The sequence below is a fragment of the Ochlerotatus camptorhynchus genome, unplaced genomic scaffold (genome assembly GCF_037179485.1).
Source record: "Ochlerotatus camptorhynchus isolate MF236.1 unplaced genomic scaffold, CSIRO-AGI_Acam_v1.1 ptg000111l, whole genome shotgun sequence".
Lineage (NCBI taxonomy): Eukaryota > Metazoa > Arthropoda > Insecta > Diptera > Culicidae > Ochlerotatus > Ochlerotatus camptorhynchus.
This window is the reverse complement of record NW_027040601.1, coordinates 1,734,450-1,752,403: the sequence shown is the minus strand read 5'-3', so window position 1 is coordinate 1,752,403 and position 17,954 is coordinate 1,734,450. Positions and strand designations below refer to the sequence as shown.

At 38.8% G+C, this 17,954-nt stretch overlaps 1 long non-coding RNA gene across 1 annotated transcript; it reads left to right on the top strand.

Annotated features, from left to right (window-relative positions):
* Positions 1-5,771: 5,771 nt before the first annotated feature.
* Positions 5,772-6,425, top strand: LOC135699479 (uncharacterized). Its single transcript, XR_010517522.1, has 2 exons — positions 5,772-6,101; positions 6,167-6,425. It is a non-coding gene; the product is annotated as an uncharacterized LOC135699479 (long non-coding RNA).
* The last annotated feature ends 11,529 nt before the right edge of the window (positions 6,426-17,954 follow it).

Below are 17,954 nucleotides of genomic sequence, written 5' to 3'. Positions count from 1 at the left end.
ATTATTGATCAATACTTTGTTTACCCATCACACGAACGAACTGACACTGACACATCGAAACTCACCACCGTCCACCGTGTTTGACGTTCTCCTTTTCACCGTTGCTGGTCGTCGACTTTACACGGAAACTTTCATATCCTCATCGATGATTGAAACCAAGGTAACTACATATAGGTGTTCTAATGAGTCAAATTCCGAGTCAAATTCATTATTCAGCCATGTTGGATTTTTGTATGGGACAGCGACCAAGTTTGTTTACAATTTGCTCTAAAACCGCACTTTTCCCCCCCGCGACCTCCTCGCCTATATAGTGACAAAGCTGTATCACCATTTGTATACCCACCATGATTGAAACCATGATGGGTACAGCATAGTGATGTTACCAACAATCAATACGAAACTAACGATTTTAAATTGGCTCACCACTTTAGTAGCCTATTGGTCCCAAGCAAACGATTAACGTACCCTATTTTAGTTGAAATTCTATTACTACACTATGTTTGTTTTGATTCGCTATGAAAGTTTGACAGATAACATCAGGGGTGTGTGGATTCATGCAGAACATGCAGGGGTGAGTGAAATAGCTTGGGACTGCTTGGGACCGTTGTTCTGGTACTGAGTGAGCCAAAAATAATAATGATTTTCTTCGGGACCCAGTGGTCTTAGAGTTACCTCTATGGTAATACCAACAATCAATACGTAACTAACGATTTTAAATTGGCTCACCACTTTAGTAGCCTATTGGTCCCAAGCAAACGATTAACGTACCCTATTCTAGTTGAAATTCTATTACTACACTATGTTTGTTTTGATTCGCTATGAAAGTTTGACAGATAACATCAGGGGTGTGTGGATTCATGCAGAACATGCAGGGGTGAGTGAAATAGCTTGGGACTGCTTGGGACCGTTGTTCTGGTACTGAGTGAGCCAAAAATAATAATGATTTTCTTCGGGACCCAGTGGTCTTAGAGTTACCTCTATGATGTTACTTTGTCACTATGGACGAGCCCTAATAAAACAAATACCATAAACGAACGATAACCCAAATGATTGAACTATTCCACAAATGGTTTGGATGATACCCAGAACACGTCGTTAAACAAATTAACCATAACATTTTTATTAGGGAGGAAATCGCGTGGGGGGGAGGAAAAGTGCTGTTTTAGAGCAAATTGTGAACAAACTCGGTCGCTCTTCTGTAATAAAATCTATCATGGCTGAATCATGGATTGTACACAAAAAACACCCATATGTGTACTCACCATGATTAAAATGTAACCACTTTTTAAATTTATCTCTTTTCATCGGCCGTAAATATTTAACCACTTTTGAGAAAATCATGGGCCCAAATTAGGGCCACTTAGGCCGACATTACATACATTTCTCCTACTCGGTTAAATATTTACGGCTGAAGAACGAGATTATAAATGCGAACCATTACTTGACCTTACCAAAATTGGTTAAAAACTGTTTATTATCCCTGCTAAACTTTAACTGAAATGATAATGGAACTTTACATGGTAAAAAAAAACTATTTTGAATGGTAATGGTTCTTAGCAACCCATTATTTGTAAGGTTCACTTCAAAAAAAACCATAATATATAAGGTTTAAACTTTATCCCACAAACCTTCATGAAAAGTTCCATAACCATTCCAGTTAAAGTTTAGCAGGGATTATATACAATTTTTAACCGTTTTTGGTAAGGTCAAGTTATGGTCTGCGTTCATGCGGGTAGATATAAATATTGATTAAATTTTAGGCATCGATGCGTGTATAAATGATTCCGTGTAGAGACACTAAACTTGGAGCAAAACCGGTACGTTATGGTGAGTTCTCGGGTGAGTTGGTTTTGCAAATGTTTCTGTTTGCGAAAAATAAGCTACCTACAGTCGTTGATGTAAATATTGGTACCTGTCCACAAGCCTGACCAGGTACATCGAAATAATTTCCCTGATGAATCAAAAAGGTCAGCCAAAGCTTTGCACCGGTTTTCAGTCGATTTGGCGGTATTTTTTAAAGTAACAATGTTATTACTGTACCTTACGATATCAACATAAACTTTTTTCTTGCACATAACCCTAATAAAATGTGCGAACCATAACTTGACCTTACCAAAAATGGTTAAAAATTGTTTATAATCCCTGCTAAACTTTACATGAATAATTGGGTTGATTGGAGGTATTGAAGTCAATACATATTCGTTATCTGGATTCAAAATGGGTCCGAAATCGAAAATTTCCTGAATTTTGGTACACTGGAACTATTTTAAATAGGTACAAGTACATGACCATCTTAGCGCCCCTTGGTGGGACCATAGAGGTAACTCTAAGACTAGAAGGTCCCGAAGAAACGTGCTCAACTATATGGCTCAGCTCTGGTACACTCTTCGGTGCCAAGCTAATCGATTCACCCCTCGAAAAATAGGAAAACCCTCGAGTCCCTCATTTTATCTGTCAAACTTTCATACACACAAAAAATTATCGCTAATAAAATTAAAAAAACCATTGGTAGAATTAAAAGTTTGCATTGGTTCTTTTTGGTAGAAAGTCATTAGCATTCAAAACAAAAGTCAGACAACTTTCTAATCAAAAGTTGCCTGGTCACTGTTTTTAAAAGTTGAAACTTTCAAAATAAATTGTTCTACTGTCAAAAGAAAAGCTCGACTGGGTTGAAATTAAACGTGGATTTTTTAAATTAAAATCATGCTTTTGGGCTTGAAAGTTTGGTATGAATGAAATAAGAGGGGTAATTTTGCGTTTGAAATAATAAAAATTCAGTTTAAAAATATGCAATTTTAATATTATAACACATAATTTTCATTTTAAATTCTATAAAATATTAATATCAGTTTTTTTAATTCATAATGTTTTTATTATAATTTAATTAATATATATTTATAAATATCCCAGTTACTCGCAATCTTTAGGGAAGTACTCCAGGTCCAAGAGAAGGTTTTATATACTACGATATTTTTCGCAGGTTTTATAGACTCCGATATTCCTTCGATGTACCGTTTCATATTTGCCAAGCTGAGTGCCGGATACTTCTAATAACATTCCTTTGTCAGTTCTTGCAATTCTCGCTCCGGAGGATACATCGGATCGGCTAGAGGAATGCTTTCCCGGTGAAACTACCGTCAATGGCATCCGTAGTGGCTTCTGTGGTGTCAACACCGAAGATGGTGCAAAGTGCTTCGTACTTTCAAGAAACGAGTCAATATCTGCAACAAGATAAGACCACCTTTAAATAATTCACCTTTAAAAGCTAACCCCAACGTAACTTACCTATTATTCAACTCCAGTTGCACATTCCGAAATAAGCTTCCTACTCTTGGCCAAACCTGATTCCAGCACTTCCATATGCTCGCACTGCACTCCACTGAACATGCGAATTCATATGTATTTTAATATTTTAAACTACATTTAAGTAAATCAAACTGGTAGATTTTTTCCCCGGTTTTTTTTTTCACTTGTGATGGCTGTGGTGCACGAAAAAACGAAACAACCCAACATTTAGTCAATGGTATTTTTGAAAGTTTAACAATTTTCATTTTGAAAATATGCCTTTTTAAAATAACAAGTATAAAGTGAAAGACAAACTTTTAAAATAACAATAATGCTTTCATGTTAAATATTGTCGTAGTTGAAACAACCAAAGTTGGGAGACTTTTAATTTGAAAATGCATTATTTTTGAAGGAACAATTTTTATTTTTTGTGTGTAGCAAATCAAAACAAACATAGTGTAGTACTAGAATTTTGACTAGAATAGGGTTCGTTAATCGATTTGCTTGGGACCAATAGGCTAGTCAAGTAGTGAGTCAATTTTAAATCGATAATTTCGTATTGATTGTTGGTGGGACTTTGTATGGGAGCGAGCTGTCAACGAATAGATTTAGTGCCAAAAATCAAAAATTTAAATCTTGATTTAAAAATCAAGATGAATGTCTACGGGATCGATAAAAATATCGTTGTGCTCAGAAAACAAAGCTCTGTCAGATAATGTATACAAATCGGTATATTTTTCGATCATCAACTAACCATACTCAAGCAAAGTAAGAATATACAAGCTATATTGCGACTATATGGTTACTTGGGTACTCATTTGGCCGTCAGAATGGTTCATCGGTTGCGAAGTGAAGTATTTCTGAAAGTGATGCGTTATATTTCTCAATGTTTTGATTTTATCCTAACGTTACCTCGATGTTATATCACAGACATACATACACAACACATTGAACGCCATCTGTCGTATACACTATGATGGGTAATACACTAAATTGTAGCTGTAGTGTGTAAACGTCAAACGCTAGGGAATTGATTATGTGCACAACAAGTGGCTCAGCTCTGGTACTCTTTTCGGTCCCAAGCTAATCGATTCACCCCTCGAAACATAAGAAAATCAACTAACCCCTCACTTTATCTGTCAAACTTCCATAGCGAATCAAAACAAACATTGTGTAGTACTGGAATTTATACTAGAATGGGGTATGTTAATCGATTTGCTTGGGACCAATAGGGTAGTCAAGTAGTGAGCCAATTTAAAATCGTTAGTTTCGTATTGATTGTTGGAAGACCTGTCCAATGGATAAGGTATCGCCTCTTTTTCCAATTCAGTCTCTTTAGGTGTTAGCACATTGAGGCAGAGTGACTTACCCCCAGACACAGCTTAATTTGCATCACCATATTTGCTGCGTCGCAGTTTTGTTATTGAATGTTTTCCGGGAGCTGATAATCGACCCCTGGAAAATACGATATGGCACCAGAGCCCAGCCTTCTGGATCGTGTCGCCTTAATCCGACGACTTGATAATCCGACAACAGGGTTTCTTACGGAGCTTTTTGTACATTGTTAGGTTGGTAACATTGAACTGTATGGATTTGTTAGTCGGATTATTGGGTCAACCTCGCTAATCCGGCCACACATTTAGCGGGGGATACTGTAAACTGTTGACGTAATTTTTCTCACTCTTGACCAATCAAGCCTTTCCAGCCTAAAGCTTATAAGAAATGACGCGATATCGGATTAATTGAAGCCCTTTCAAGCTGCCTGCCGGGGAAGAACAATTGGTCAATATACTGTGATTGTCCCATCAAATCTTATCTTGAAAGCCACTCTATCGTTCAGTGTCAATAGTCCTCACGTTGGTCTAGAAATGTGTTTATCAATTATGATAAGAAACCTGTAGATTAGGGTTGTTGTTTCGTTGAATGGGCAAAAAGACAACGGATACATTATAGGATTGATCTCGAATATGATGCGACTAACCATTTTAATTTTTATTGGATTTTGAATTGTGTTTCAGAGCTGTTTTCAAATATCATTAGATGATTAAACCACAGACAAACAGACATAACACATTGAATATTTCTCACTGTAAAACATCGTCACTAAAACATTACCGCCATCTATTGAGTACACAGTGGTGGGCACTACGTTGAACAGATGGCGGTAGTGTGTAAACGTCAAACGCAAGGGAATTGACTATGCGCGCCACAGGTGGCGGTACTACCAACTATGATACTTTTAAATTGACCGTTAAATGCTTGTTCGATGAACAACTTACGAGTGTTATGTCTGTTTGTCTGTGATTAAACTATTGAAAAAATATAGTGCTAAGCAATTCACATGTGTTACCGCTCTCCATAACTGCAGTACGAAACAAACAACTTCCGATTGGATTTATTGTTTGGATAGGGCTTAAGCTTTATTGATAACATCCTTTAGGAACGTCCGGTGCCTGAGACACAGAGTGAGAGAGAGAGAGACCTTATCGTTGTTATCTAGAAGCAGCTATTGCAAATCGGTATGAAATAGATTGCTCGGCAGTGTATGTTATTTCAAACCGAATCCGACGTTCAAGTCAAGTTGTTGTGTTTCTAGACTGCCCAAAAAAGAATTCATCAGCCCAAGAATGAAGATTCTGTTTGTAATTTGTGGAGTTTTGCTGGTAGCTCTGGCCGTGAGTGGTCGACCGGTGTGTGAGGAATGCGACGAGGAAGCCCCACTGGCAGTTCCAGATGATCAAGTTTTGAAAGGAGTAAAGCCACCAGTAATTAATCCGGTAGCAACCTTCGAAGAGGATATGGAGAATGTTGATCAGGTAGTTTTCACTATTTTGCTAAGGGGTTGTTATTTGAAAAACTGTTTAACATTTCTTAATTCTAGATGAACATAATCGATGCTCCCGTAGTTTGCCCACCGGGACAGAGGCCAGACCATAATGGAAAGTGCCGTGAAGTATGGGGCCTGTAGGAGTCTAGACGGAAGCGTTATCAGTTGACTTCTGATGTTTACTATTCGATGGTTTACAACTTACAGGAAATTTTTAATGCAGTTTCGAATGCTATCTTATCACGCTGTACATTATAGCAACTACTTGAAGTAGTTCCTGTCGTCAATAAAATGCATATCACTTGGGTAAAAATTTCTCAGTTATTAGAATATCCTGCACGTCATGGAGGCTGCTCCGAAAATCTTTGTTCTGCTACTTGTACTGTTGCTGAGTTATTTCAACAATTCCTGGGGTGCTCCGATGACATCTTCCGAAGACAACGTGGACGTGAAAACTGCAGACCATGTCGCCGTGCCATTCGGAAGGAATATTTTCATAGCACCGATTGTTTGCCCAACTGGGCAGAAACCAGACTACAGAGGAATCTGCCGTGATGTGTGGTCGTTTTAACAGCTAATTCAAATCAAGTTTATAACAGTATTGCGATTCCGATTAAATTGATACGATGCAAATAAATACGCTAAGTTAAGTTGATGCACAAACATTGAAATTAATACACATGGTCGATATGACGCCCTCTTACACGGCGAATGAGAACGACCCAAATGTGAGTTTGGCTTACTCATAAATCCATCCAATCCTTCACCAATTTCTGTGCACGACAGGTATCAATTTCAACCACTAGTGTCAAATCTAGATAGGGCTGGAATTAGGGCGTAACAGACTTAGTAAACAATAACTTCTGTCGATGATTTCTAGGAACTCAAGGGACGCCCACGCAAACCAACATAACCGTCGGGTAGGGGAACTCCTCCCCTACCCGATTGTGTTGTTGATTTGCGTTGGCAAGCCTTAACTTTCTAGAAATCATCAAAAGAAGTCATTGTTTACAAAAGCTGTTACGCCCTAATTCCAGCTCTATCTAGAAATTTACCGCCATCCGATCAGATGCCTACCGCGATCTGAATCCGTAAGCTGTCCATAATTACAGGTCTCTGCCAGCTTGCAAAGTCGTGTCACGAATTTGATGATGTCTTCGCCTTCTGCCTGCATCGCCGTATTGAAGAGGTACCGTTCATAAAGGCCGGCGCACAATAGATGCGTTTTCAGGTTTTTTAACAGTTAGCCCATGCATTATCTGTCATAAAACCCGAAAACGTACGCATTGTGCGCCGGCCTTAAGTTTCATTCGTTTACGGCACACAGTACCCTTCGAGTGCAGCCAAAATCGCTGCCGGTATATTTTGGGCTGCGGCAGGTAGTAAAGTATTCAGCACTTTCACCGACTCGATTCCCATAAATTGTTTAATCAGAGTCACTTTCACCGCATTGCTCTTCTCCTCGATTTCCGCTTCAATCATAAAAATTTCCCATGCCTGTCTGAAATCAGCCAATTCGTCCGGCAACTATGGCTCGTTGTAGCGTTCACTCGGTTGTCGACAGAAGCGGGCCACTATCGATGTGAGTCACGCGATCGTCTGTTTACTTGGCAGCAACCATTGTGTGGTACTCCTCATTGTTCTTCATCAGCGCAGTTCTTTCAGTCGATGCGTCGTCGGCTTTGGAAAGCAACCGTTTCGTGATGAGTGTGTAAGTGACGACCACGTATTGCGTCCATTGCTACAATGGAACCGCTCTTCCCCTCGTTGGCGATACTGCCATACAATGAAACCACTGGAAGCTGATCCTATTCTGATGGAGGAGGTTTATTGGATAGCGGAAGATAAAGTGTTTATTGTTCTGTACCTTTTAACTATAATTTTACGATGTTTTGTATAGTGAACAAGAATTCTCGGCTCTATAAATTTAATTCGATTGTACATTATCAAATAAATCGATAAACAAAAAACAAATATGGCTCACTTAACCTCACTTTAGAAATGCAGAACGCCACCTCCACGTGACGTCGACAATGTTCTCTCAGTGTTTCTTGGTGATGAGTATTCACTCGAGATACACTGGTCAATCTTTCATAAAACTGAAACACTACTGGTTGTCGCAAAGACCGAAACGAAAGTGATCAGCTCGATCGGTTCGTATATTAACAAAAGCTCTCGATCTCGCCCGCAGGCGTTACATGCGTTTTCATACATTGACGGTTGATGGAGAAGGTTGGTATCCAACAGTTCTTCCCCTTTCGAAAGCTCAAACTGTAAACAAGCTAATTAAATCGATATTTCACAAAGAAAAACCTGAATCTATTTTCATCTATTCGTACCATACTCGAAAGTATTATGTTAGATCTAATTTAATATTTATAACTTTTAATTCGAAAGTGATATTAACCACCACGCAAAAAACAGAATTCACTCCATACCTTCACTTCTTCCGATCAATATATTCGATCATTCTGGATACCAAAATTCATCATCCCTCGTTGACTTCCGAATACGTTTAGACCGCCTTACGCCAACATCGGTCATATCGCTCCATTCTGGCTTCCGCTTCCTGTTCCGATTTCGTGGTACCGGATCCCCGACTGGCTCCTCAGCTACCAATCCATCACGAATTCCCGATCCATTCGGATCATCTTCAATCCTCGGCCTTTGCCGATTCATCGTCATTGGTTGTTGATGTTGTTGTATGGAAATCGTAACGTTGGGCCTTGAGAACGCCCCACTATTTTTAGTGATCCGTAGCTGATTCCGGTGTGCCATAGTGACCACGCTTCCAAGCTGTACCTGAAACGTGTTCAAAGAGAATCTTTTTATAAATACCGCTTTTATCCATCTAGCGTGATTGTGGGGATTATGGTTTTTATACCATAATTCCTCCCCAGCCATCAGTTTGTCGAAAGGATCCTCCAATTTCCTGGCATTTACCAGAGAATTAGGAATCGGACTAGTTTCCTCATTGGCTGGTGGTGATAAGGCTAGTTTGTTTTTGTAGTTACTTTTGGGGTTCAGCAGATCCATCAATGTTTTTGGTTTGAACGAAAATATTTTTGCTGAAGGGAATTTCCCTTCGTCAGTCATATTGTAATTTCTATAATTAAACAAAAAGAGATTGATTTGATCGTCCAAATCCAATTCAGATATCTCAGGTTCCATTAAGAACTTTTTTAACACCTCTTTGACCGTTCTAACTGCCCTTTCCGCCTGACCGTTACTTGATGGGTTATAAGGAGGGCTCTTGAAAACTTTAATGCCTTGTCTTTCCAAAAAGTTTACAAAGGAATGCGAATTAAACGGAGGGCCCCCGTCGGACACCAACACGTCCGGCAGGCCAAATCGTGCAAAAAATGATACCAATTTTTTTAACACCTTTTCACTATCCGTACCATTACGCATCCATTCTACGTCCACCCATTTCGAGTAACTATCAACAATTAACAAGAATGTTTGCCGTTGAAAAAAGAAAAAATCAATGTGGATTCTACTAAAGGGCTTTGTTGTGGGTATCCAATGTGACTCAACCTTCTGTTTGGGTACTATCATCATACTGTTGCATACGTCACAGTGACCCACAAATTTTTCAATATCTGAGTTGATGCCAAACCAGTACACCGAACAACGCGCTAATCTTTTCATTTTTACAATGCCTGCGTGATTAGCGTGCAAGAGTTTTAGCACCGCCTTTTGCATTGACTTTGGAATTACCACTCTTTCTCTATACAACAAACATTCATCTAGAAACTCCAACTCATGCTGATTTGCAAAAACATCTGTCAAACATTTATCTATATTCTTTGGCCAACCAGTTGACATATATAACAATATTTTTTGCAAAAAATCATCATCTTTTGTAGCCTTAGCCACCGCAATCAAATCTACCGGAAAAATTTTTGAAAAATTAATGCTTCCAATTAGCTCTTCATCCAAGTTTTGAGGAATGCTTTGCTCTAAAGGGAAACGCGAACAAAAATCGGCATTACCCATTTGTGCTGATGGCCGATACTGAATTTCAAAATCATAAATTGATAACTCTAATATGTAACGCTGAAGTCTTGTGACGTAAATGGAATGTTGACCTTGCCTGCCAAAAATTCCTACAAGCGGCTTGTGGTCAGTGAACACCTTGAACTTTTGGCCGTATAGGTATTTATGGAATTTTTTTATAGTGCAAACCAGGGCCAAAGCCTCTAAGTGAAGAATAGGATATTTTTTTTGTGCGCCATTCAACGAAAACGAAGTAAACGATATCGGCTTTTCCACATTATCTACAATATGAGCTATCACTCCCCCGAGGCCATAGCCCGACGCATCCGAAACGACTGCGATCGGTTTTTTAGGATCGTAAAATTCTAAAATTGAAGCGTTTAACAATGAATTCTTGCTGATCTCAAATGCTTGATCACACTTTTTATCCCAAACAAATTTCACATTATTTTTCAAAAGACTATATAGATTATGTAATTTTGCAGACAGGTGCGGGATGAACTTATTGTAAAAATTAATTAATCCAAGGAAAGATTTCAGTTCCGTTACATTAGTGGGCACTTTTGCCTTCTGTACCGTTGAAATTTTATCCGGACAAGGCATTAGCCCTTTTTTACTTATAATGTGTCCTAAATAGGTTAATTCTGAAACGAAAAATCGGCACTTTTCAAGATTTACTTTAATGTTGGCCTTTTCCAACCTACCCAAAACCAAATGAAGTTTTTGCTTACAATCTTCCAGGTTTTTGCCAGCGATGAGAACATCGTCCAAATAACATGAAACAAACTCAATTCCCTCCAACACCTGATCCATTACCTGTTGGAAAATCGATGCACTGGATGAGGCACCTTGGGGCAATCGATTGTAAATATATAATCCTTTAATAGTGTTTATGACCATGAATTGCTTCGATCTATCTGTCAATGCCAATTGCGTATAAGCCCCCTCCAAGTCTAATGAGCAAAATACTCCACGATTTGCCAATTTTGCAAAAATATCCTGAGGAACAGGTAATGGGTACGTATTGGGAACAATCATTTTATTAATTGAAACTTTACAGTCAATTACGAGACGAATATCATTATTTTTTTTTATGACCACAACTACTGGAGAAGCCCATTCGCTTGTTTTAATAGGAGTGATAACTTTCTCATTTTCCAACTTGGTCAAATAGTCTAAAACTTTCTCCCTTAACCTATAAGGAACGTCATATGCCTTTCTAAAAATAGGAGGACCCTCTTTGAGAACCAACTCCGCCTCAAAATGATTTATGGGAGTCGAAAAATCTTTGGTAAAAACCTTTGAAAAATTTGCTTTAACCTCTTCCACTATGGCACTGCTATGCAGATCAGTCAAGTTGTTTATGTTTAACGAATCAGTAAAATAGTGCTTCCAACCAGGGAAGAATACATCCAACCATGTTCTCCCTAGTAATGGTACAAAGACATAACTGCAACCCAGCACCAATAACTGCAATCGTGCCACTTTACCTTTGAATTTAACCAAAACGTTTATCTCACCCTCAACATTCAATTTGGAACCGTTCACAACTACTAACTGCTTATCACTTTTCTTCAAGGGGTTCTTAAAATACAAGGAATATTGATTTTTACCCATCACCGTAACGGACGATCCACAATCAATCTCCATTTTTGTTAGTTTTCCTTCAATTTCGACCTGTACAAAACAGGGATCACTAATTTTGTTAATACAGGACATCATCATACACTGCAATTCACCTGAATTGTCATTGTCGTCGTCCTCTGTCCTCAAATACTGTAGTCGTTCACACAGGTCCGCGCTGGATTGTCCCACCTCCTCTTCGTCCGTCTCCTCAACGAAATGCACTGAATCACGCCTCATGTTCCTCAGTTTAAAGCATTTACGTTTGATGTGACCTCGTACACCACAGAAGTCACACACCAAATCAGCATGGGGTCGAGTTTGGTTCCTTCTCCACTCCACAGGTTTAAAATTAGCACTGTTCCTATTATTTCCCTGCCCACGCCTTCCAAATGTACCTCTTCCAGGTTGTGCTCCATTAAAAGGTCTATTAAAGCCCAACCTACTTTTCACAGGTCCCCTACTGGAACCTGCTTGATCAGAAAAACGATACACTGCCGCTAATTTTGCTAACGCTGAGCCATTAGGAGATTGAATTGAAGCTATTTGCGCTGCATTTCCCACATCTTGCAACCTCCGAGCATTGGCTCCTGCCATCTCCCAAGTTGTGCAAATCTTTTCAGCCGAAGCTAGAGTCAATTTTTCTTCGTTGAATAAACGTTGTTGAAGTAATCTATCGCGCACACCTGCTACAATTCTATCTCTTATCGCCGAATCTTTAAAATCTGCAAAACTGCAGAACTCTGCCTGCAGTTTTACCGAAAGAATAAAATCCTCAACCGATTCGTCGGGTTGCTGAACACGGTTGTTAAATTTATAACGCTGTATCAAATCCGTTTCTGTTTTATCAAAACGAGACTTCAGCCTGGCTACCATGTCGTCATATGACGCGTTCGTTAAAGCGTCATTAGGAAACAACAATTTAAGTTCAGTGAACACTGTTGGACCACTCATCGTAATGAGGTGTGCTTTTTTCATTTCAGTCTCCACCTGGTTCACCAAAAAGAAATAACCAAGGCGTTCAATCCAGTCGGCAAAAGAGTTACCTTTACGGTATGGTTCTATTGTAAGGGAGATATTGGTTTGAGCCATTTTCTATGGAATTTAGCTTTGTACGCGCTTTATTACAAAGTTCACACAAAAAAAAAGGTAAAAAGAAATGGAATAGGCTTACCGAGATTGCTGATGCTGTCGACCTTTGCCGTACACAGCTGGACCTTCTACCCTTTGGCAGACGATGTTTTAAGAAGCAGTGGGCAGAAAAAGGAACAGGACCAAGGTGATATAACCCGGTTGGCGTACTTGATTTGGAGGCCTAAATGGATTAGAAAGAGAAGTGTTAATTGTTTGCAATACAATAGTATCTTTTCAATCTATTATTTTTTATTGTCTGCTGTGACCGGTTTGCCCTTGATGCACAATCACCTGTCTCTCTCCCCGAACAGCATAAAGGCTGGTACAAAATGGCGTCTAACAAAAGAATTAGACGGTTTTATTAACACCTGATTAGCACTGGTTAGTATTCGTCACAATTAATTAACACAATCAATTAATTGCGTGACTTACGATAAAACTGCACCGGATGTACAGATAACGGCGACTCTAATCGTTGCTGTTTTAATTGGTCCGAACTAAAGTCCAGCACGTTGTCGGTTTTCTGGCCAGAGATGACTATTGCGCCGCCTTTTTAATAAAAACCGTTTTTCCTCGTCGACACTGATGAGTATTCACTCGAGATACACTGGTCAATCTTTCATAAAACTGAAACACTACTGGTTGTAGCAAAGACCGAAACGAAAGTGATCAGCTCGATCGGTTCGTATATTAACAAAAGCTCTCGATCTCGCCCGCAGGCGTTACATGCGTTTTCATACATTGACGGTTGATGGAGAAGGTTGGTATCCAACACTTGGCTAGATAATTATCACACCTCCGTGTCGTGACCTGGTCGATGTTTCATAGTGACAGACTGTTTCAGCCAAATTGTCCCACGTTGTTCCTAGCGTCCGTCCACTCTAAAATTAGTCAACAGAATGACGAAACGAGCCATGAACGAGCGTGATGAATGCGTTCATACCAGGAGGCTGGCAACCCTATATCAATCCTATACGTTTGACAGTAGGCAACATCTCGGGCCTTATTTAAATACGGCCTGCCTGACGTATGCATGGTGGAAAGGGACGAAAAATCGTGTTATAAGCAGAAAGACAAAAGTAGATGATAGCATCAAAAACATGGCCGCTAGCCAGGCCCCTGGTTCATACATATCATTCCGCACTCTTCCATCCCATAGCGTAATTTTAATCATACGTCCTATCTTCCTCACTTTGCGTCCTGTGCTTTGGTCGTTTCGTAGACGTACTTCGATGTTCATGACACGAACCGCATTCGTGTATTCGGAGCTTTCCGAAATCATGTTCGATCACTCTTGCGTGTATCTGTCATTTTGTTATTTCATGAATGTCGACTTCTAGTGCTGCCAAATGCATTTTGCCGACATCAAACTAATTAGCGGTAAATTTATGCTTAATTCATTAGAGCAACCGTACCAATGAGTAAATAAGGCACATTTACCAACCTCTACCATAACGCTACTTGCGTACCGGGGGTTGCTATACAGGTTGGGGAAATAGCAATCCGCACCTTGGGAAGTAGTGAGTTCATAAAATTAGAATAAACGCCAAAAGTTTGTTTAGTCGGTGTGGAAAACGGTAACTTGAATTATGACTCTGATAGCAACGACCGGTGTGGAGAGGAGTGATTAAGCCAAAATGGAAACGCTGTGCGTAAGTAAAATAGTGCCGCAAATGGCAACGACTGGTACGGTTGCTCTTACTACCTTATCATATATACTACACTCCGGAACTCCACTGCTACACGGAACCGAAAAATTACCCAAAATTAAGTTCTTTTCACTCATCTCCTATGTTCCGTTCAATAAGCTAATTTTCAGTAAACCGCTTATAGTAGTTTGCATTTGGCTACGGCAAAAATAATTACTTACTCGTATGTATTTTCTACCCAAAATTAAGTTCAATTGACTCAAATTCGAGAATATCTCATATACTCACTAGTAGCTTATTGAACGATAGTCATGAGAAAGTCGAATCTCTCGTTCCGTTTTTGACAACAACAAAAAATGAGAGTGGGATGCAAAACTCAAAATTACCCAAAATTAAGTAAAAAGAACTTAAATTTAGGGTAATTTTTTTTTTCTCTGTGTAGGCAATTCTGCAATGTCTTACCTACCGTATTTTTTTCCGACTTTGGCTCGATACTTCGTGAAAATGTCTTGTTTCTTTGTTGCGATTCCAACCAAAAACTGCGTTTTTATCTCGACAATATAGAACATCGTCGTTAAAACACTACCGCCATTATTGAGTATACTGTGATGGGCAGTATGCTGAACATATGGCGGTAGTGTGTAAACGTCAAACGCAAGGGAATTGACTCAGCGCGCCACAGGTAGCGGTACAACCATAGAGGTAACTCTAAGACCAGAAGGTCCCGAAGAAACGAGCTCAACTTTTTGGCTCACCTCTGGTACTATCTTCGGTCCCAGGCTAATCGATTCACCCCTCGAAACATAGGAAAATCCACTAACCCCTCATTTTATCTGTCAAATTTTCATAGCGAATCAAAACAAACATTGTGTAGTACTAGAATTTTGACTAGAATGGGGTACGTTATCGATTTGCTTGGGACCAATAGGCTAGTCAAGTAGTGAGTCAATTTATAATCGTTAGTTTCGTATTGATTGTTGTTACAACCATAGAGGTAACTCTAAGACTAGTAGGTCCTGAAGAAACGTGCTCAACTTTTTGGCTCAGCTCTGGTACTATCATAGAGGTAACTCTAAGACTAGTAGGTCCCGAAGAAACGTGCTCAACTTTTTGGCTCAGCTCTGGTACTATCTTCGGTCCCAGGCTAAACCCCTCGAAACATAGGAAAATCTACTAACCCCTCATTTTATCTGTCAAATTTTCATAGCGAATCAAAACAAACATTGTGTAGTACTAGAATTTTGACTAGAATGGGGTACGTTATCGATTTGCTTGGGACCAATAGGCTAGTCAAGTAGTGAGTCAATTTATAATCGTTAGTTTCCACCGGTTGGTACAACCAACTAAAAAATATTTAAATTTATCGTTAAATGCGAGTTCGATGAACATTTTGCGAGTATTACGTCTGCTTTTCTGTGCATACGTATTGTCAGAGGGGGGCAGGCGGGGGGGGGGAAACTCTCCCCTAAGCTCAGCAACACACACACGCAGAGAAAATTGACCTTATTGAACCAAAAAAAATATTATTGAAATATTTTGCAATGTCAAATATAACTTTTTTTGAATTCAATATTTATATTTTGTAGCTTCAAAAATGTTTTTTGTTGTTTTCATTGCAAATTCTGAAAACAAATATATTGTAGATTCAATAAAATATATTTTTGTCTTCAAATATTATTTTAACTACTTTTAAAAAATATATTGTAAATTTAAAAGCAACACTTTTCCAAAACATACACAGGCTCATGTTGTCAATGTATGTGTGTGTTTTCAATGCTTGTGCATGCTCGGCTTCCCAGTCTCGTCGAAAGAAGTTCTTTTTGAACAAGTTGCTTTCTTTGTAAGGAATTCAGTATTTGCATTTTAATACGTGTTTTAACGATTTTTTTCCCCAATTCCAGCAAATCAATACACCGTGGAAACGTTGCCCGTTTCGAAACGAAAACTATTAATTTACATACCGTTAATGAGAGGTCATAATGCCGGTATTTTTCGTATAATTGATAAACCTATTGAATCACTATTTGTACCGTTTGTTAATAAATAGAAAATGAACCAAAAACAATTTTTAAATTTATTGAAAATTATTTTTCGAATAGAAAAACTGCTAAAATTAAAAATAAAATATTTATGCCAAACCAATTTTATTTTTAAATTATTAAAAACAAATTGTTATTCGCAGCAATTTTTTTTTTTTGAATAAAAAAAGTTATTGTTTGTAACAACTTATTTTTTTTTTATCAAAAAAAGATTTTGTCTGTTTGAAAATAAATATTGTAAATTCAACAAAATATATTTTTAATTGCGTTTTTGACAGATTTTGAAAACAACAATATTTTATGTCCGAACAATAAAGATTTATTGTTGAATTCAATAAAAAAAGTTATTAGCCGGGGAATGATAATTTTTGTTGTTGTTTTTAATACATAATATCATTGAAATTAAAAAACTTTTTTCTGCGTGCAGGCTTTCGGTGAAATGGCGTTCGGTGAAATGGCACTCGGCCAAATTTTCCAGTCATTTTTTTTTTCGCTCCTCCCTAGTTCGAAACCTGGCTACGCCCTTGTGTCTGTGTAACGATTTTAAATTCCTAATAAACAATTTGGGCTGCCTAAAGGCTGAATAAGCTATTTTTTAGCTGAAGAAGCAAATGTTTGACTGAATTAGCTCTTGTTCAGCTTCTAATGTTTGCTCGGTGCTGGCTCACACTGGACTAGCTTATCAGTATCAAGTACATCGATGAACGTAATCCATTCTAGTCGAAATTCTAGTACTACACTATGTTTGTTTTGATTCACTATGAAAGTTAAATAAAATGAGGGGTTCGTGGATTTTCCTATGTTTGGAGGGGTGCATCGATTAGCTTGGGACCGAAGAGAGTACCAGAGCTGAGCCGAAAAGTTGAGCACGTTTCTTTGGGACCTTCTGGTCTTAGAGTTACCTTTATAGTAGCATTGCCTGGGTGCCTATCGTCACTCTTTCATTATAGGTTTTCAAGTTATCCCACATATCGCGCGCGGTTTCTGCTTTCTTGACGAAACGCAGCTGGCTGTCATCAATAAACAACGAAATCGTCGCGCGAGCCTTCGCATCATTCTTCTTCCACTGCACATAATTTTCATCCACTTACTCCGGTTTCGCTGTGATAATTACGTCCCACAACTCGTTACGCTCAAGTAGCGCCTGCTACTCACCTTCGCGAAAGACAGTCGCATCATAGAGGTAACTCTAAGAAGGTCCCGAAAAACCGTGCTCAACTTTTTGGCTCAGCTCTGGTACTCTCTTCGGTCCCAAGCTAATCGATTCACCCCTCGAAACATAGGAAAAACCAATAACCCCTCATTTTATCTGTCAAACTTTCATAGCTAATCAAAACAAACATTGCGTAGTACTAGAATTTCAACTAGAACGGGGTACGTTAATCGTTTGCTTGGGAC